Consider the following 20,224-nt stretch of genomic DNA (forward strand, 5'->3'; position numbering starts at 1 on the left):
GCATATAGGAGAAATAAGCATTAACCTTGATATTAATCACGTTAGACCTTAAGTTCACTTCAGTCGCTCAGTCGTGTCCAACTCTTTGTGACCCCATGAATCGCAGCACACCAGGCCTCCCTGTTGATCACCATCTCCCAGAGTTCACTCAGAATCACGTCCATCGAGTCCATGATGCCATCCAGCCATCTCATCCTCGGTCGTCCCCTTCTCCTCCTGCCCCCAATCCCTCCCAGCATCAGAGTCTTTTCCAGTGAGTCAACTCTTTGCATGAGGTGGCCAAAGTATTGGAGTTTCAGCTTTAGCATCATTCCTTCCAAAGAAATCCCAGGGTTGATCTCCTTCAGAATGGACTGGTGGGATCTCCTTGCAGTCCAAGGGACTCTCAAGAGTCTTCTCCAACACCACACTTCAAAAGCATCAATTCTTCGGCACTCAGCCTTCTTCACAGTTCCACTCTCACATCCATATATGACCACAAGAAAAACCATAGCATTGACTAGACGGACATTAGTCGGCAAAGTAATGTCTCCATTTTTGAATATACTGTCTAGGTTGGTCATATCTTTTCTTCCGAGGAGTAAGCGTCTTTTAATTTCATGGCTGCAATCACCATCTGCAGTGATTTTGGAGCCCCCAAAATAAAGTCTGACACTGTTTCCACTGTTTCCCCAACTATTTCCCCTGAAGTGATGGGACCAGATGCCATGATCTTCGTTTTCTGAATGTTGAGCTTTAAGCCAAGTTTTACACTCTCCTCTTTCACTTTCATCAAGAGGCTTTTTAGCTCCTCTTCACTTTCTGCCATAAGGGTGGTGTCATGTGCATATCTGAGGTTATTGCTATTTCTCCCGGCAATCTTGATTCCAGCTTGTGTTTCTTCCAGTCCAGAATTTCTCATGATGTACTCTGCATATAAGTTAAATAAGCAGGGTGACATTATACAGCCTTGACGTACCCCTTTCCCTATTTGGAACCAGTCTATTGTTCCATGTCCAGTTCTAACTGTTGCTTCCTGACCTGCATACAGATTTCTCAAGAGGCAGGTCAGGTGGGCTGGTATGCCCATCTCTTTCAGAATTTTCCACAGTTTATTATGATCAACAGAGTCAAAGACTTTGGCAGAGTCAATAAAGCAGAAATAGATGTTTTTCTGGGACTCTCTTGCTTTTCCCATGATCCAGCGGATGTTGGAAATTTGATCTCTGGTTCCTCTGCCTTTTCTAAAACCAGCTTGAACATCAGGGAGTTCATGGTTCACGTATTGCTGAAGCCTGGCTTGGAGAATTTTGAGCATTACTTTACTAGCATGTGAGATGAGTGCAATTGTGCAGTAGTTTGAGCATTCTTTGGCATTTCCTTTCTTTAAGATTGGAATGAAAACTGACCTTTTCCAGTCCTGTGGCCACTGCTGAGTTTTCCAAATTTGCTGGCATATTGAGTGCAGCACTTTCACAACATCATCTTTCAGGATTTGAAACAGCTCAACTGGAATTCCATCACCTCCACTAGCTTTGTTCGTAGTGATGCTTTCTCAGGCCCACTTGACTTCACATTCCAAGATGTCTGGCTCTAGATTAGTGATCACATCATCATGATTATCTGGGTCGTGAAGATCTTTTTTGTACAGTTTTTCCATGTATTCTTGCCACCTCTTCTTAATATCTTCTGCTTCTGTTAGGTCCATACCATTTCTGTCCTTTATCGAGACCATCTTTGCATGAAATGTTCCCTTGGTATCTCTAATTTTCTGCTAAGTAAATTATTTTCTTGATTATAGCCTACTGCACCTTTGCCCTGTAGGAATGCAACTTTATCTCGTGCCTTTGGATGGTGGTGCTTGACTTAAGAAAAATCACCTTTGGAGAAAACAAGGTTTCTGGTTGACTAATCATCATCAGAAAGGGTCATAAAATGTTAGCAGGCCTCTTGGCCAGAAGATGATGTAAATCACCTGAGAACTTTGTATATCGGAAGGAATGCAGAAAGAAAGAGTGGTTTCAATAAGGGTCAGGACTGCTGACTCCACATGACTTTGTATTTCCCATTTATCTCCAGGTATGTCTTAAAGTATACAAGCGGCCCTGGAAAATAAAGAAACAGGACCAAAGACTGGTTTCCCCCATGTCATGTTTTTTCTCTCTCTTCTTTTCTGGCTGAATTCCCATCTGAAGCATGGAAGCTTGCACACCCTACTAATTTTGCCTGGGCTTCTAAAATCTGAACGGGGAGGCACTTTATGTCTCCACTCCTCCGGGAGCCCAGGAAGATGCCTGTGGCCTCCGTAGGTGGTGCAAACCCCTTGTCCCAGGGTTTTATTGGTTATCCGTGTAAACCAAGTTATTCAGTCTCTTTTCTCCACTAATTTTCCTACTACACTATTCTTCCCTAATCTCTCTCCATATCTTTAATTAGACAATTTTCCTCTAGACACCGACTCCGTCCCCACTTCAAATTACCCTGGTTCCACTGGGGCTGGACCCTGGCAAGTGGTGCTAGAACAGAATTAAAGTTAAGAAAGCCAATATTCAATCCCTTTTTACATTTGTATAAGAGCAATATCCTTGGTTTCCAGAAGAGGGCACTGTTAATTTAGATTCTTGGGTGAAGCTAGGAAAACAGCTGAAAACTTATTATACTTTGCATGGGCCTCTAGATGCTTTTGCTCTGTAGAATATAAGAAATGTTCTGGACTCCTGTCATGAGGCTGTTAGATATCCTATGGGAGAGGCTATAGCAGTGGATGATGGTGGGTCTCCACCTTTTACGCAGATCATATTTTCTGCCATTGACGAAGAAAAGGAGGGAGACCGTGCTCTAACTCCTGAGGAAGGAGAGGGCTTACAGGACACCGTGGCCAGATGCTCTGGCGAGCCTCCCCCCCTCTACACAAACCTTTAAAAATTTATCCACCACTTTCTGATTTAAGGTGACCACCCCACCGCCACCTCCACTTGCGCCTCCCCACTTTGCCCCCAAAGCCTCCCAGAACAATTGCCTAAGGCTGAAAAAGATAAAGAGATTTTTTTAAAAAACAAAAAACAGAGCCTGCTCCTTGCAGAAAACCCCCTCAGGGGGGGCCTCACCCAAGCAAAAAAGAAAAAAAAGAGAGAGATAAAAAAGAAGAAAGAAAGAAAATAATCGTAATAAAATGGATTTTACAAATAAAAAATGTTTCTCTTATAGCTAAATGGGGCATTTTTTCCGGCAACGTCCTGCTAAACAGACACAACAAGCCATGCCAATCAAGCTCAGGTAGCTCAGGACTGGACCTCAGTTCCACCACCTCAACAATATTAACACCAGATAGCCCCACTATTAAAATCCCTACAAGGGTTAAAGGCCCATTACTGACAGATTTGGTGGGAATTATATTAGGCAGAAGCTCTTTAGCCATGCAAGGCCTCACAATTATCCCTGGAGTAATAGATTCAGACTATACAGGAGAAATTCAGATAATGATTTCACTCCCAACTAAAACTTTACAAACACATCAGGGACAAAGAATAGCTCAACTTTTATTTTTGCCTTATCACACTGCAATTGGGCATACAGCTACTCAGAATGAAAGGCAAGACAAAGGATTTGGGTCTAGTGACATAGTTTTTTGGGTAACAGAAATTACTCAGAAATGCCTTATGGAAACTGTTCTGGTCAGTGGCAAGTCTATTGTGGAGTTGTTAGACACAGGAGCAGATGTTTCTTGTATTTCAGGAAAATACTGGCCCAGTTCCTGGCCAACTCATACTACTGAAAGTGAGTTGGTGGGATTAGGAAGAGCCCCTGCAATAGCTAAGAGAGCAACAACCTTAGATTGGCAATTTGATGATACTCGTGGAACTTTCCAACCGTATGTAATTCCTTCACTCCCCTTTACCCTGTGTGGGAGGGATGTACTGTCTCAAATGGGAGTGTTACTTTTTAGCCCCAATGATAATATGACCTCTCAAATGCTGCAAATGGGCTATGATCCATCAAAGGATTCAGTAAACAACAGACAGGAATAATTGAGCCAATTTGCCCAACTCCTAGACAGCTCCATACTGGATTGGGGTATCCAAATTTATAATGGAGGCCATTGTTTTTGCTGCTGACCCCATTACATAGAAATCTCAAGACCCAGTGTGGGTGGAACAATGGCCTCTGCCTAAAGAAAAATTACTGGCAGCTAAAACGTTATTTTCTGAACAACTGGAATTGGGACATATTGAGCCCTCCATAGCCCCTGGAACACTCCTATTTTTGTTAAGAAAAAAATCTGGTAAATGGCAACTTTTACAGGATTTGAGAGCAATTAATGCCACCATGGAGGATATAGGGGCCTTACAACCTGGGCTCCCTTCCCCAGTAGCCGTTCCAGAGGAATATAATATAATTGTAATTGATTTACAAGATTGTTTTTTCACCATTCCCTTAAGTGCTGAGGATATAAAGCCATTTACCTTTAGTCTGCCATCAGAAAACCTTAAACAGCCTATTTAAGGTTTCAGTGGAAAGTTACCTCAGGGAATGAAAAATAGCCCTACCTTATGTCAAAAATTTGTCAATGCAGGTTTAGAAAATATTAGAGCAAAATATGAATAAGTATATATGATTCACTATATGGATGATATTTTAATAGTTCATCCAAATAGAGCTCATTTACAAACCATCCTCCAAGATTTAATTCAGGCATTGTCAGCTAGAGGCTTAAAACTTGCTCCAGAGAAAATTCAAACTAACCCACCCATAACTTACTTAGGAAGGGTTATAAATTCAGAAACAGTGACTCATGTCCCGCTACAATTAAGAAGAGACCATCTCATTACTTTAAATGATTATCAAAAACTTTTAGGTGATATTAATTGGATTAGGCCCTATTTAAAATTAACCACTGCCGAATTAAAGCCTCTTTTTAACATTTTGCACGAGGATCCCAATCCAACTTCAAAAAACAATTAACTGCTTAGGCTCTGGAAACCCTAGGCAAAGTAGAAAAAGCCTTATCTGATAGCTATGTAAAAAGAATTGATTTAGCAGCAAACTGGCAATTCCTTTGCCTAGCAACCCCTACTGTACCTACGGGAGTTTTATGACAAAATAGCCCCCTAGAATGGGTCCATCTTCCCACTCAAGCTAAAAAAAATAGTGGCTTCTTATCCAGGCTTCATAGCTACATTGATATTAAAAGAAAGAAAGCAGAGCATTGAATTATTTGGTAAAGAGCCATCAGAAATTGCAATTCCATATAATAAGGAACAGCTTGATGTTCTTTTAATGTTTGATGAAATTTGGCAGATTGCTATATGAAAGTATTTTGGTCAAATTTTGCATCATTTACCCTCATATGTCTTGTTAAATTTTATATCTAGACACCCAGTCATTTTTTCCTGTTAGATGCAAAAAGTTCCCTATTCCAAATGCTCAGAAAGCTTTTACTGACGGGTCGGCTAATGGGAAAGCTTCTTATAAGGATGTAATACAACATGTCTTTACTTGTTTTTCATATTTGTGTCTGCCAAAAGCTTTAAAAACTGATAGTGCTTCTTCTTATATTTCTAAGTTTTTCCAAGAATTTTGTATAAAATTTCAAATAAAACATAACACAGGCATCCCCTATAATCCAAAGGAACAAGCCATAGTTGAAAGAGCACATCAGACAATAAAAAATACAAAATCAAAAATTAAAAGAAGGGGAATTTAAATATAGCTCTCCCCATCAAATCTTGCAACATGCTCTCTTTGTAATAAATAACCTAAATGCTGATTCGTCTGGAACCACTGCAATGCTTTGTCATTGGTGTCCAGAGCAACAAAATGTAAAGCCTTTGGTAAAGTCCCTCTCCAGACAATGGAAAGGTCCTGACCCATTATTAACTAGCGGTTGAAGATGTGCTTGTATTTTTCCACAGGATGCAGATTCACCAATTTGGATCCCAGACAGACTGATTCACCATGTTGCAGTCCCCCAGACATCCGGTTCCCCCACTGCTTTGATCACAAAAGAGGAAGGGCACTCCTCTGCCCCTGCCGCCGCCACCGCCTCATGGAACAGCTGCATGCCGGGAGCCATGGGCGGGGCCAGCCTGGCTGCCAGGGCCCAGTGTGCCATGCTCACAGCCAGTGGCCCCGCCAGTGTCCGTCTGCACTCGCTTGGCCACCACTGGGCCCAAGACCAGTTTAGCGAGGGGTTGAGGGTGGCGCCCGTGCACTCGCTGGCAAGAGAGGCAAGATAAACATCGAGATCCCAGTGGGACTGACAGAGCTGCTGCAGCACAAACTCCAGGAAGTCCATGGGCTGGTGCCTCAGGACCTCCTCGGTTGCTCCCTCAGATATCATATGGAACACTATAGATGATCATTCAGGGTATCCAATTTGGAAATCTTGTACTTATAATTCAAGGATTGATTACAGAATACCAGGAGGAGAAAAAAATTATTCTATTTACTCTATTTTTGCTTGTCTACCCTCTCCTTATGTTTTTCTCTTTGCTAACAATTCTGGAAAACTTAATATACAAATGAATTATTCAGGTGGACCCAATGTAATGACTTGTGAACAATGTATGCTTTCATCTTGTTTAACCTCTCAATACAATGTTTGTTCTTTTGTAGTGTTGAAATGGCCACCCTGTCTCATGATAACTGTAACTGTAGCTATTCATTGGTATGATAATTATGTTCTTGCTGCGTTACAACAACTACAGGATTTGATGCAACAACAGCGATTTGTGGGCTTACTTATTTTAGGGATATCAGCTTTAATAGCCTCAATCACTTCTGTTACTCTGGCAGCAATATCATTGACTCAACAAGTGCATACTGCTCAATATGTTAATACTATGTCTAAAAATGTTTCTTTAACACTGGCAACACAAGAAGCTATAGATAAAGGCGTCCTAAGATGGCAGAGGAATAGGACAGGGAGACCACTTTCTCCCTCACAAATTCATCAAAAGAACATTTCAACTCTGAGTAAATTCCACGAAACAACTTCTGAATGCTGGCAGAGGACATCAGGCACCCAGAAAAGCAGATCATTGTCTTAAAAAACAGGTAGAAAAAATATAAAAGATGAAAAAGGAGACAAAGGAGGTAGGGAGGGAGCTCCATCCTGGGAAGGGAATCTTAAGAAAAGAGGTTTCCAAACACCAGGAAACACTTTTGCTGCCAAGTCTGTGGCGAGCCTTGGAAGCACAGAGGGCAACATAACAGGGAGGAAAAACTAAATAAATAATTAAAACCAACAGATTATGTGCCCAACAGTAACTCTCCCAGTGGAGAAGCAGCGCAGATGCCTGCATCCACCACTAGCAAGTGGGGGCTGGGCAGGAAGGTGTGGGAGGCGTGGGCTTCAGTGCTTTGTAAGATTCGGGCTGGAATGCCCCGCACATAACCAGAGTGAACTAACTTGGGCTAGCAAACCAGACTGTGGGATAGCTACCACACAAAAAGCTTGAACATAAGATACTGCCAGGACCGTGAACAGAACAAAGGATGGAACAGAAATAGCCGGCTGAAGACCATCCCCCTCCGGTGACAGTCAGCCAGAGCTGTAAGGGCTGGAAGAGGGCAATCGTAGACCAAGAGAGACATTACCTACCAAAATGCAAGCAGGCTTCTTTGATAACTAAGACTTCTGGGGTTTCTGGACAGTCATCATCCGCCTGAGAAGGGACACCAGCAATACACCCAGAAAACTGAGCAGCAGAGATAGGAAAGGCGATAAGTCACAGAGACTGCGCTCGCCAAACACCTGAGCTACTCGGATCTGGGAAGGGCACAAAACACAGGCCCAACCGAATCTGCACCTCTAAGGGCTACCTGAGCACCAAACCTGAGCAGCTTAGACCAGGGAGGTGCATGCAGCCTAGGGCCGGCCTTAGATGGTTCCTGGTGGAGCAACGTAGAGCCTGAGCAGTGTGTGCCATGAGCAGGGCCAGGCCCAGCGGGGCAGAGACACTGCAAGCACACGCCAGTGTTATATGTTTGCAGCATCCCTCTCTCCCCACAGCGCGACTGAACAAGTGAGCCTAAAAAAAATAAAATGTCCACCACCGCCCCACCCTGTGTCAGAGTGGAAATCAGACACTGAAGAGAGCAGCAAACAAAAAAAAGTTAAACAGAGGGAACCGCCTTGGAAGTGACTCCACACTGCCAACAACACCAGGGAAAGGGCCAAATATATCTTTACTATTTTTACGATCATTCTTTTTGTTATTGCTGTTGTTGATATTGTTCTGTGATTTTTTTTCTTTTCGTTTTCTTCTTTTTTTAACCTTTTTAAATTTTTAAGTCCTCTATTTCTCCTTTAATTTTTATTTTTATAACCTACTATTACTTTTCAAAAAAAAAGACCCTATTTTTAAAGCAAACACCCTATATAGTCTTTTTGTGATTGTTGTTGTTGTTGTTTAATAATTCTTGTGGCTTTTTTTTTCCTCCTTCTTCTTCTTTTCTTTAATATTGTATTTTTGAAAATCCAATCTCTACTCTAGATTTTTAATCTTTGCTTTTTTGTATTTGTTGTCAATTTTGTACATTTAAAAACCCAATCTTCAGTACCCAAATTTACCTGAGAGAAAGATTACTGACTTGACCACTCTCTCCTCCTTTGGACTCTCTTTTTTCTAAACCAGGTGGCGTCTGTCTCTTCCCTCCCCCTTCTCTTCTCTACCCATTTCTGTGAATCTCTGTGTGTTCCAGACGGTGGAGAACACTTAGGGAACTGGTTACTGGCTGGATCTGTCTCTCTCCTTTTCATTTCCCTCTTTTATCCTCCTGGCCAACTCTGTCTACTTCCTCCTTCTCCTCTTCCCTGTATAACTCCGTGAACACCTCTGAGTGGTCCAGATTGTGGAGTGCACATAACGAAGTGATTACTGGCTAGCTTGCTCTCTCCTCTTTTGATCCCACCTCATCTCATTCCAGTCACCTCTAACTACCCCCTCCCTCTTCTCTTCTCCATGTAACTCAGTGAACCTCTCTGGGAGTCCTTCAATGTGGAGAAACTTTTCATCTTTAACCTAGATATTTTATCATCAGTGCTGTATAGATGGAGAAGTCTTGAAGCTACTGTAAAAATATAACTGAAAACCAGAAGCAGGAGGCTTAAGCCCAAATCCTGAGAACATCAGAGAACTCCTGAATCCAGGGAACATTAATCGATAGGAGCTCATCAAACGCCTCCATACTTACACTGAAACCAAGCACCACCCAAGGGCCAACAAGTTCCAGAGCAAGACATACCACACAAATTCTCCAGCAACACAGGAACACACCCCTGAGCTTCAATATACAGGCAGCTCAAAGTTACTCCAAAACCATTGACATCTCATAACCCATTACTGGTCACTTCATTGCACTCCAGAGAGAAGAAATCCAGCTCCACCCACCAGAACTCCAACACAAGCCTCCCTAACCAAGAAACCTTGACAAGCCACTGATACAACCCCACCCACAGTGAGGAAACTCCATAATAAAGAGAACTCCACAAATTCCCAGAATATAGAAAGGCCAACCCAAATGCAGCAATATAACCAAGATGAAGAGACAGAGGAATACCCAGTAGGTAAAGGAACAGGAGAAATGCCCACCAAACCAAACAAAAGAGGAAGAGATAGAGAATCTACCTGGGAAAGAATTCTGAATATTGATAGTGAAAATGATCCAAAATCTTGAAATCAAAACGGAATCACAGATAAATAGCCTGGAGATAAGGATTGAGAAGATGCAAGAAAGGTTTAACAAGGACCTAGAAGAAATAAAAAAGAGTCAATATATAATGAATAATGCAATAAATGAGATCAGAAACACTCTGGAGGCAACAAATAGTAGAAGAACGGAGGCAGAAGATAGGATTAGTGAAATAAAAGATAGAATGGTAGAAGTAAATGATTCAGAGATGAAAAAAGAAAAACGAATTAAAAGAAATGAGGACAATCTCAGAGACCTCCAGGACAATATGAAACGCTCCAACATTCGAATTATAGGAGTCCCAGAAAAGGAAGACAAAAAGAAAGACCATGAGAAAATACTTGAAGAGATAATAGCTGAAAAAGGGGAAGGAAATAATCACCCAAGTCCAAGAAACACAGAGAGTTCCAAATAGGATAAACCCAAGGCAAAACACCCCAAGACACATATTAATCAAATTAACAAAGATCAAACACAAAGAACAAATATTAAAAGAAGCAAGGGAAAAACAACAAATAACACACAAGGGGATTCCCATAAGGATAACTGCAGATCTTTCAATAGAAACTCTTCAGGCCAGGAGGGAATGGCAAGACATACTTAAAGTGATAAAAGAAAATAAGCTACAGCCCAGATTACTGTACCCAGCAAGGATCTCATTCAAATACGAAGGCAAAATCAAAAGCTTTACAGACAAGCAAAAGCTGAGAGAATTCAGCACCACCAAACCAGCTCTCCAACAAATGCTAAAGGATATTCTCTAGACAGGAAACACAAAAAGTGTGTATAAACCAGAAACCAAAACAGTAAAGTAAATGGCAACGGGATCATACTTACCAATAATTACCTTAAACGTAAATGGATTAAATGCCCCAACCAAAAGGCAAAGACTGGCTGAATGGATACAAAAACAAGATCCCTATATATGTGGCCTACAAGAGACCCACCTCAAAACAAGGGACACATACAGACTGAAAATGAAGGGCTGGAAAAAGATATATCATGCAAATAGAGACCAAAGAAAGCAGGAGTAGCAGTACTCATATCGAATAAAATAGACTTTAAAACAAAGGCTGTGAAAAGAGATAAAGAAGGCCACTACATAATGATCAAAAGATCAATCCGAGAAGAAGATATAACAATTATAAATATATATGCACCCAACATAGGAGCACTGCAACATGTAAGACAAATGCTAACATGAAAGGGGAAATTAACAGTAACACAATAATAATGGGAGACTTTAATACCCCACTCACACCTAAGGACAGATCAACTAAACAGAAAATTAATAAAGAAACGCAAACTTTAAATGATACTATAGACCAGTTAGACCTAATTCGTATCTGTAGGACATTTCACCCCCAAAACAATGAATTTCACCATTTCCTCAAGTGTGCACAGAACCTTCTCCAGGATAGATCACATCCTGGGTCATAAATCTAGCCTTGATAAATTCAAGAAAATCTAAATCATTCCAAGCATCTTTTCTGACCATAATGCATTAAGATTAGAACTCAATTACAAGAGAAAAACTATTAAAAATTTCAACATATGGAGACTGAACAACATGCTTCTGAATAACCAACAAATCATAGAAGAAATCAAAAAGGAAATCAAAATATGCATAGAAACAAATGAAAATGAAAACACAACAACCCAAAACCTGTGGGACACTATAAAAGCAGTGCTAAGAGGAAAGTTCATAGCAATACAGGCATACCTCAAGAAACAAGAAAAAAGTCAAATAAATAACCTAACTCGACACCTAAAGCAACTAGAAAAGGAATAAATGGAGAACCTCAGAGTTAGTAGGAGGAAAGAAATCTTAAAAATTCGGGCAGAAATAAATGCAAAAGAGACAATAGCAAAAATCAACAAAGCCAAAAGATGGTTGTTTGAAAGGATAAATAAAATTGACAAACCATTAGCCAGACTCATCAAGAAACAGAGAGAGAAAAATCAAATCAATAAAATTAGAAATGAAAATGGAGAGATCACAACAGACAACACAGAAATACAAAGGATCATAAGAGACTACTATCAGCAATTATATGCCAATAAAGTGGACAACGTGGAAGAAATGGACAAATTCTTAGAAAAGTACAACTTTTCAAAACTGAACCAGGAAGAAATAGAAAATCTTAACAGACCCATCACAAGCCCGGAAATTGAAACTGTAATCAAAAATCTTCCAGCAAACAAAACCCCAGGTCCAAGATGGCTTCACAGCTGAATTCTACCAAAAAATTAAAGAAGAGCTAACACCTATCCTACTCAAACTCTTCCAGAACATTGCAAGGGAATTGCAAACTCATTCTATGAGGCCACAATCACCCTAATATCAAAACCTGACAGAGATGCCACAAAAAAAAAGAAAACTACAGGCCAATATCACTGATGAACATAGATGCAAAAATCCTCAAAAAAATTCTAGCAATCGGAATCCAACAACACATTAAAAAGACCATACACCATGACCAAGTGGACTTTATGCCAGGGATGCAAGGATTCTTCAATATCTGCAAATCAATCAATGTAATTCACCACATTAACAAATTGAAAAATAAATGCCATATGATTATCTCAGTAGATGCAGAGAAGGCCTTCGACAAAATTCAACATCCATTTATGATAAAAACTCTGCAGAAAGCAGAAATAGAAGGAACATGACTCAAGATAATAAAAGCTATATATTATAAACCCACGGCAAACATTATCCTCAATGGTGAAAAATTAAAAGCATTTCCCCTAAATTCAGGAACAAGACAAAGGTGCCTACTTTCACCGCTAGTATTCAACATAGTTCTGGAAGTTCTGGCCACAGCAATCAGAGAAGAAAAAGAAATAAAAGGAATCCAAATTGGAAAAGAAGTAAAACTCTCACTGTTTGCAGATGACAAGATCCTCTACATAGAAAACCCTAAAGACTCCACCAGAAAATTACTAGAGCTAATCAATGAATATAGTAAAGTTGCAGGATATAAAATCAACACACAGAAATCCCTTGCATTCTTATACACTAATAATGAGAAAGTAGAAAAAGAAATTGAGGAAACAATTTCATTCACCATTGCAACGAAAAGAATAAAATACTTAAGAATATACCTACCTAAAGGAACTAAAGACCTATATATTGAAAACTATAAAACACTGGTGAAAGAAATCAAAGAGGACACTAATAGATGGAGAAATATACCATGTTCATGGATCAGAAGAATCAATATAGTGAACATGAGTAGACTACCCAAAGCAATCTACAGATTCAATGCAATCCCTATCAAGCTACCAGCAGTATTTTTCACAGAACTAGAACAAATAATTTCAAGACTTGTATGGAAATACAAAAAAACTCGAATAGCCAAAGCAATCTTGAGAAAGAAGAATGGAACTGGAGGAATCAACCTGCCTGACTTCAGGCTCTAGTACAAAGCCACAGTCATCAAGACAGTATGGTACTGGCACAAAGACAGAAATATAGATCAATGGAACAAAATGGAAGGCCCAGAGATAAATCCACACACCTATGGACACCTTGTCTTCGACAAAGGAGGCAAGAATATACAATGGAGTAAAGACAATCTCTTTAACAAGTGGTGCTGAGAAAACTGGTCAACCACTTGTAGAAGAATGAAACTAGATCACTTTCTAACACCACACACAAAAGTAAACTAAAAATGGATTAAAGATCTAAATGTAAGACCAGAAACCATAAAACTCCTAGAAGAGAACACAGGCAAAACATTCTCCGACATAAATCACAGCAGGATCCTCTATGATCCACCTCCCAGAATACTGGAAATAAAAGCAAAAATTAAAAAATGGGATCTAATTAAAATTAAAAACTTCTGCACAACAAAGGAAACTATAAGCAAGGTGAAAAGACAGCCTTCTGAACGGGAGAAAATAATAGCAAATGAAGCAAGAGACAAACAACTAATCTCAAAAATATACAAGCAACATATGCAGCTCAATTCCAGAAAAATAAACGACCCAATCAAAAAGTGGGCCAAAGAACTAAATGACATTTCTCCAAAGAAGACATATGGATGGCTAACAAACACATGAAAAGATGCTCAATATCACTCATTATCAGAGAAATGCAAATCAAGACCACAATGAGGTACCATTTCACACCAGTCAGAATGGCTGTGATCCAAAAGTCTGCAACCAATAAATGCTGGAGAGGGTGTGGAGAAAAGGGAACCCTCTTACACTGTTGGTGGGAATGTAAACTAGTACAGCCACTATGGAGAACAGTGTGGAGATTCCTTCAAAAACTGCAAATAGAACTGCCTTATGAACCAGCAATCCCACTGCTAGGCATACACACCGAGGAAACCAGAATTGAAAGAGACACATGTACCCCAATGTTCATCGCAGCACTGTTTATAATAGCCAGGACATAGAGGCAACCTAGATGTCCATCAGCAGATGAATGGATAAGAAAGCTGGGGTACATGTACACAATGGAGTATTACCCAGCCATTCAAAAGAATACATTTGAATCAGTTCTAACGAGATGGATGAAACTGGAGCTGATTATACAGAGCGAAGTCAGCCAGAAAGAAAAACACCAATACAGTATACTAACACATATATATGGAATTTAGAAAGATGGTAACGATAACCCTGTATGTGAGACAGCAAAAGAGACACAGATGTATAGAATGGACTTTTGGACTCTGAGGGAGAGGGAAAGGGTGGGATGATTTGGGAGAATGGCATTGAAACATGTATACTATCATGTAAGAAATTAATCGCCAGTCTATGTTCAATACAGGATACAGGATGCTTGGGTCTAGTGCACGGGGATGATCCAGAGAGATGATATGGGGTGGGAGGTGGGAGAGGGGTTCAGGATGGGGAACTCATGTACACCCGTGGTGGATTCATGTCAATGTATGGCAAAACCAATACAGTATTGTAAAGCAAAATAAAGTAAAAATTAAAATTAAAATAGAAAATAAATAAATAAAATATTTATCCCCTAAGGAAAAAAAAAGAATCTATAGATAGGAAGTTAGAGATGAGGGTAGGTGCCTTAGAAGAAGCAATAATGCATATTGGGACTGAACTGTAAGCCCTAAAAGTGAAAATGGCTCTGTCTTGTCACGACGACTACCGGTGGATATGCATAACATCCTTGATAGTAAATGAGACAGATTATGAATGGAAAAAATTAAAAATCATAATTCAGGTGTTTGGAACAGCTCTGACATTGCCTGGATTTAGGGAAACTTCATAATCCGATACAGACCATGGAACATTCTCGATTGGATTTTACTGCCGCTGGAGCAGCTAATGACTTTTTCCACAGTTTCTCTAAGTTCATTTCTGGAAAGAACATTCTGTCTACTATTTTCAGTTATGCTCCTGTGGGTGCTGTAATCTAGCTTCTCATAATCATTCTTCCTTGTATTGTCAGGATCCTTCGGCAGAGCATTCAGAAGCTCGCAACTGAACTGCATCTGGCTGTTTTAAGAAATAAAAAAGGGGGAGATGCTGGGAGCCAGCGTGAGCAATTCTGCCCATGGCAAAGGTCATGAGGAAGGAGGCCTGACATACACAAAGGTGGGATCAGGTCTCGGGGGTCCCTATGGACATTCTCGAGCATCTACCCCCAAAACCAGAGTCTGCCTACCTTACTGCATTATGCTTTCACCTACACTTCTGACATTACGGGGGTCTATCACCCACCATGTCTCTCTGAAAAGGAGCTAACTTAGAGCTCCAGTTAATAAAACTCCTCAGTGTAACAAGAGTTTTTCAGTCCACAAGCTCCTCTGATGGCTCTCTAGCCTGCCTGATAGATTTGTCTGGCCACATGTGATTGTTCACAGCCTCCCAACTGTGAGAGGCACGAGATGCAATAAACTTTCTAAATACAGATTTTTTTGAAAAGTAGAAAATTATGAGTATAGTATTAGCGAATTAGTTAGAAATTACACCGGTGGAGGGTTTTATTGTTAAGCCAATATTGGCTGCTAAGCCTCCATATCCCTTGCCCCTCATACACACCTACTGATATAACTAGCATATAGGAGAAATAAGTATTAACCTTTGCCGGGAGCCAGCGTGAGGAATTCCACCCGTGACAAGGTCATGTGGCAGAGCTCTGATGGCAAGGCTAATCAGATCTCAGGTTTTCCCCATGGAATTTCCTGAGCATCCACCCCCCCAAAAATATAAGAATCTGCCTGCTTTTCCACTCTTCTAATATTCTCTGGAAAAAGTCAAATCAGGGCTTTAGCCTTCTGCATTTGAAAGGGATGTTTCAGTTAAACCCCCTCTGATAACTCTCTAGCTTGCCTAACAGGTTCCCCCGGACTTCTTACAGCTTGTGAATTGCTTACAGCCCCCCAACTTTGAGAGGCACAAAGCTTAAAATCATCTTAAAGATACAGAGACTTTTCTAAAGAGTTAAAAATTATATTGGTAGAGGGTTTTCACAATTGGCTCAATGACTGCTGCCAGGCCTCCATATTCTTTATCTTTTAGGCACCTGGGAGGATGTTAATCAATGTAAACAGGAAATGGAAAAAGATATATAGTAGTTTTGATGTTAGCAACACTAGACTTTTGAGTTAATTACTTCTTTTCTTATATATCACTGCACTCTTCTTGTGTCCTTGCTATGTAAGAGTGTAACTTTATTTAGTGCTTTCTGAGAGTGGCACCAGACTTTGGGAAGATCAACACAAATAAGTCTTCTGGTTGACAAACCCTTATCAGAAAAAAGGCTGTAAAATGTTAATTGGCCCTTTTTGGCCTGAAGATGATGTAAATCACCTAAGACTTGTGTATACAATTAGATATGCAGAGAGAAAAGCCTGGTTTTGATAAGAGTCTGGGCTGCTAACACTGCATAATTTTGTATTACCCATTGATCTCTATGTACAAAAAGAAAAAGGTATAAAAGGCTTTTCTAGACAATAGGGGAGGGAGCCAGTCACTGGAATGGTTTCCCCCGTGTCTCCTCTTTACTCTAATTTCAGGCTGAATTCCCATCTGGAGCGGGGCTGCTCACCATGTATACTTACTTGTCCCGGCTTTTAAAATCCATGCAAGGGGGAGCCCAAGGTGGGGCACCCCCCCAATATTCAAGTGGGCGCCACTGGCCCAATGTAGATAGTGCAAGCTCCTTGTCTGGAACTTTATTGGCCTTCCCCGGAAGCCAAGTTATTCAGCCTTCTTTCTCCACTTAATTTTCCTACTACACTATTTCTTCCTAATCTAATCTTATATTAATAAATAAATAAGTTTTTTCCTCGCCGACGCCATCCCTGCTTCGAATTCCCTGGATTCACCAGGGCTAGACCCCGGCAAACCTTGATATTAATCACCTTAGACCTTAGGCTAAGTAAATTCTTTTCTTGATCATAGCCCACTGCACCTTTGCCCTGTAGGAATGCAACTTTATCTCGTGCCTTCAGAGGGTGGTGCCTGACTTAAGAAAAATCACCTTTGGGGAAAATAAGTTTTCTGGTTGACTAATCATCATCAGAAAGGGTCATAAAATGTTAGCAGGCCTCTTGGCCAGAAGTTGATGTAAATCACCTGAGAACTTTGTATATCAGAAGGAATGCAGAAAGAAAGAGTGGTTTCAATAAGGGTCAGGACTGCTGACTCCACATGACTTTGTATTTCCCATTTATCTCTATATATGACTTAAAGTATAGAAGCGGCCTTGGAAAACGAAGAAACAGGACCAGTTCCTGGAAACACGTTTACCCGTGTCATGTTTTCTCGCTCTCTTCTTTTCTGGATGAATTCCCATCTGGAGCGTGGAAGCTTGCCAGAACTACTAATTTTGCCTGGGCTTCTAAGATCTGAACGGGGAGGCACTTTGTGTCTCCACTCCTCCGGGAGACCAGGAAGATGCCTGTGGCCTAATAGGCGGTTCAAACCCCTTGTCCCAGGGTTTTATTCGTTCTCCACATAAACCAAATGTTCAGTCTCTTTTCTCCACTAATTTTCCTACTACACTATTCTTCCCTAATTTCTCTCCATATCTTTAATTAAACAAATTTCCTGTAAATGCCGAGTCCATCCCCACTTTGATTTACCCTGGATGCACCAGGGCTGGACCCCAGCAGAGTTTCTCTTGAGTTTCAAGTGGAGACCGCCTCCTCTTGAGGTGCGACGGGAACGCCGGGATTCTTTTCTGTTGAAGCAGGGAAATGGACCCTCACCTTGAGATGAGGAGGGAAAAACGGGGACCTTCTTGAATTGTGCCAGGACACTCGGTGTTCCTCTCAAGTGGAGATGGGTATGCAACTTCTTTGAGTTGCATCAAGGGTGTCAAGGACTCTTCTGATGCTCAAGAGGGAAGGTAGGATTTCTCTCAAAATGCTGCAGAGGAAAAGGGCCTCATCTCACGTTGAGGGGAGAATCTCCTGATTTTTCTCAAGTTGCAGCATGAACTGCGGGGTTCCTCTCAAGTTACGACGGGGACCTCAGGGACCCGCTCATGTTGCCTCAGGAAAGTCAAGTCTCCATGCGAGTTGTGAGGGTCCTCTCGGGATTCCTCTCCAGTTGGTGCCAGGGCCTAGCTCCTCATCTGGAGGCCAGAACGCCTGTGTTCCTCTCCAGTGTTGATATGGATTTTGGGGTTCCTATACAGTTTCAACAGGGGAGTCAGGCCTCGTCTCGTATGGAAACATGCAAGTCCGCTTTCCTCTCGAGCTGGAAAATTAGTGTCAGGCTTCTTGTCGAGTTGACATAGGCATCTGTGGCTTTCTCTCGAGGTGCCACAGGGTGGTCACACCTGCCATCGTGTTTTGAGTCAATACTTGGTGTGACAGTCAAGTAAGTGCAGGGGAATCATGTTTATCTCGAGTTGATTTGGACAATGGGGTCTTTTTGAATTGTGGCACAACGCTGGAAGACCGTACGTGAAATCCCACTCATGACATGGTCATGTGGAAGAGCCTGACGTGGCAAGGCGGATCAGGTCTCTAGAGGTCCTCTGCCCGAGCATCTACTCAGGAACCAGAATCTGTCTGTTTTATTATTTCATGTCTCTCACCAACACATCTGACATTAACGGGACGGGGGGGGGGGGGGCGCTATCCTCGACCACTTTTCTCTAGAGACAATTAACTTAGATCTTTAGTTAGTAAGTCTCCTGGGCCTTTTTGGAGTGTTTCAATTCAGACCCATCTGATAGCTTTCTAACTTGCCTGACAGGTTTATCCGGACTTTTACTGCTATGTATGTGATTGTTTACAGCCACCCAACCCCGAGAGGCACAGGTTGCTTTAAAAAATCTAGGAATGTAGAGCCTTTTGAGGAGTTAAAAAATCATTAGAATAGAACTGGTTAAGAGTTTCATTGTTGAGCCAATACTTGCTGCCAAGTTTTCATATCCTTTATTTGTTGTGTACCCGGGAGTGCATTAATTAATATAATTTGTCTAGAAAAAACAAGTAGCAACATTAGATCTTTAAGTTAAGTACTTTCTTTGTTATAACCAATTGCATCTTTGTTCTATAAGGATGTAACTTTATTTAGTACTTTGAGGGTGATGCAGATTAAAGAAAAGACATGTCAAGGGAAAATGAGTTTTTTGGTTGATTAACATTTATCAAGGAAAAATGCCATAAAATGTTAAGAGGCCTCCTGACCAGAAGATAATGTAAATCACCTGAGACCTTTTGTATTCCAAAAGGTATGCAGAAAGAAAGCCTGATATTGATAAGAGTCAGGACTGTTGACCCTTCATGACTCTGCATCTTCCATTATATAAAACTTAGGGTATATAAGCACCTTTTGAAAATAAAGTTATGGGGTTTTTGCACAAGCTAGACATCTCTCATACCAATTATTTCTTTCTTTCTCCCTCTCACTCCCTCTCTTCTTCAGGCTGATACATTCGAACACAGAGGCTCTCTGCATTCACTTTTCTACCTGGGCATCTAAGACCCATGCGAGAGGGAGCCTAAGGCGGGGCACCCTCTGCTATTCAAGCGGGCGCCTGTGGCCTACGAGAACAGAGCAAGTCTCTTGTCTTGAGACTTTATTAGCTTTCTATGTAAACCAAGGAATATCAGCCTCTTTCTCTCCTCTAATATCTTAACAGTTGTCTTACCTTACCCTATAACTCTACGTCTATAGATCTATATCTATATACCTCTCTGGCCTAGCCGTCGGGCTTCAGATACCCTGGAACCAACTGGCACTGGACCCCGGTAGCATGCCCCCAGTTCCTCTCGAGCTTCAAGTGGAGACCGCCTCCTCTTGAGGTGCAACGGGAATGCCAGGATTCCTTTCCTGACGAAGCAGGGAAATGGACCAACATCTTGAGATGAGGAGGGATAAACGGGGCTCTTCTTGAGTTGTGGCGGGACCCTCGGTGTTCCTCTCGAGTGGAGACGGGTATGTCGGGGAACTTCTTGAGTTGCATCCAGGGCGTCAAGGATCCTTTCAAGGCTCAAAAGGAAAGGTGCGATCTCTCTCGAGACGCTGCAGTGGAAAACGGCCTCATCTCGCGTTGAGAGGAGAATCTCCTGATTTTTCTAGAGTTGAGGTTGGAAACTTGGAGTTG

The 20,224-nt window shown here is 41.2% G+C and overlaps 1 pseudogene; it reads right to left on the reverse strand.

Annotated features, from left to right (window-relative positions):
- Window positions 1-14,906: 14,906 nt before the first annotated feature.
- The window catches only part of LOC138072328 (ankyrin repeat domain-containing protein 26-like), a 78,859-nt pseudogene continuing 73,541 nt past the window's right edge, over window positions 14,907-20,224 (reverse strand).

This window comes from Capricornis sumatraensis, unplaced genomic scaffold, assembly GCF_032405125.1.
Source record: "Capricornis sumatraensis isolate serow.1 unplaced genomic scaffold, serow.2 scaffold3, whole genome shotgun sequence".
Lineage (NCBI taxonomy): Eukaryota > Metazoa > Chordata > Mammalia > Artiodactyla > Bovidae > Capricornis > Capricornis sumatraensis.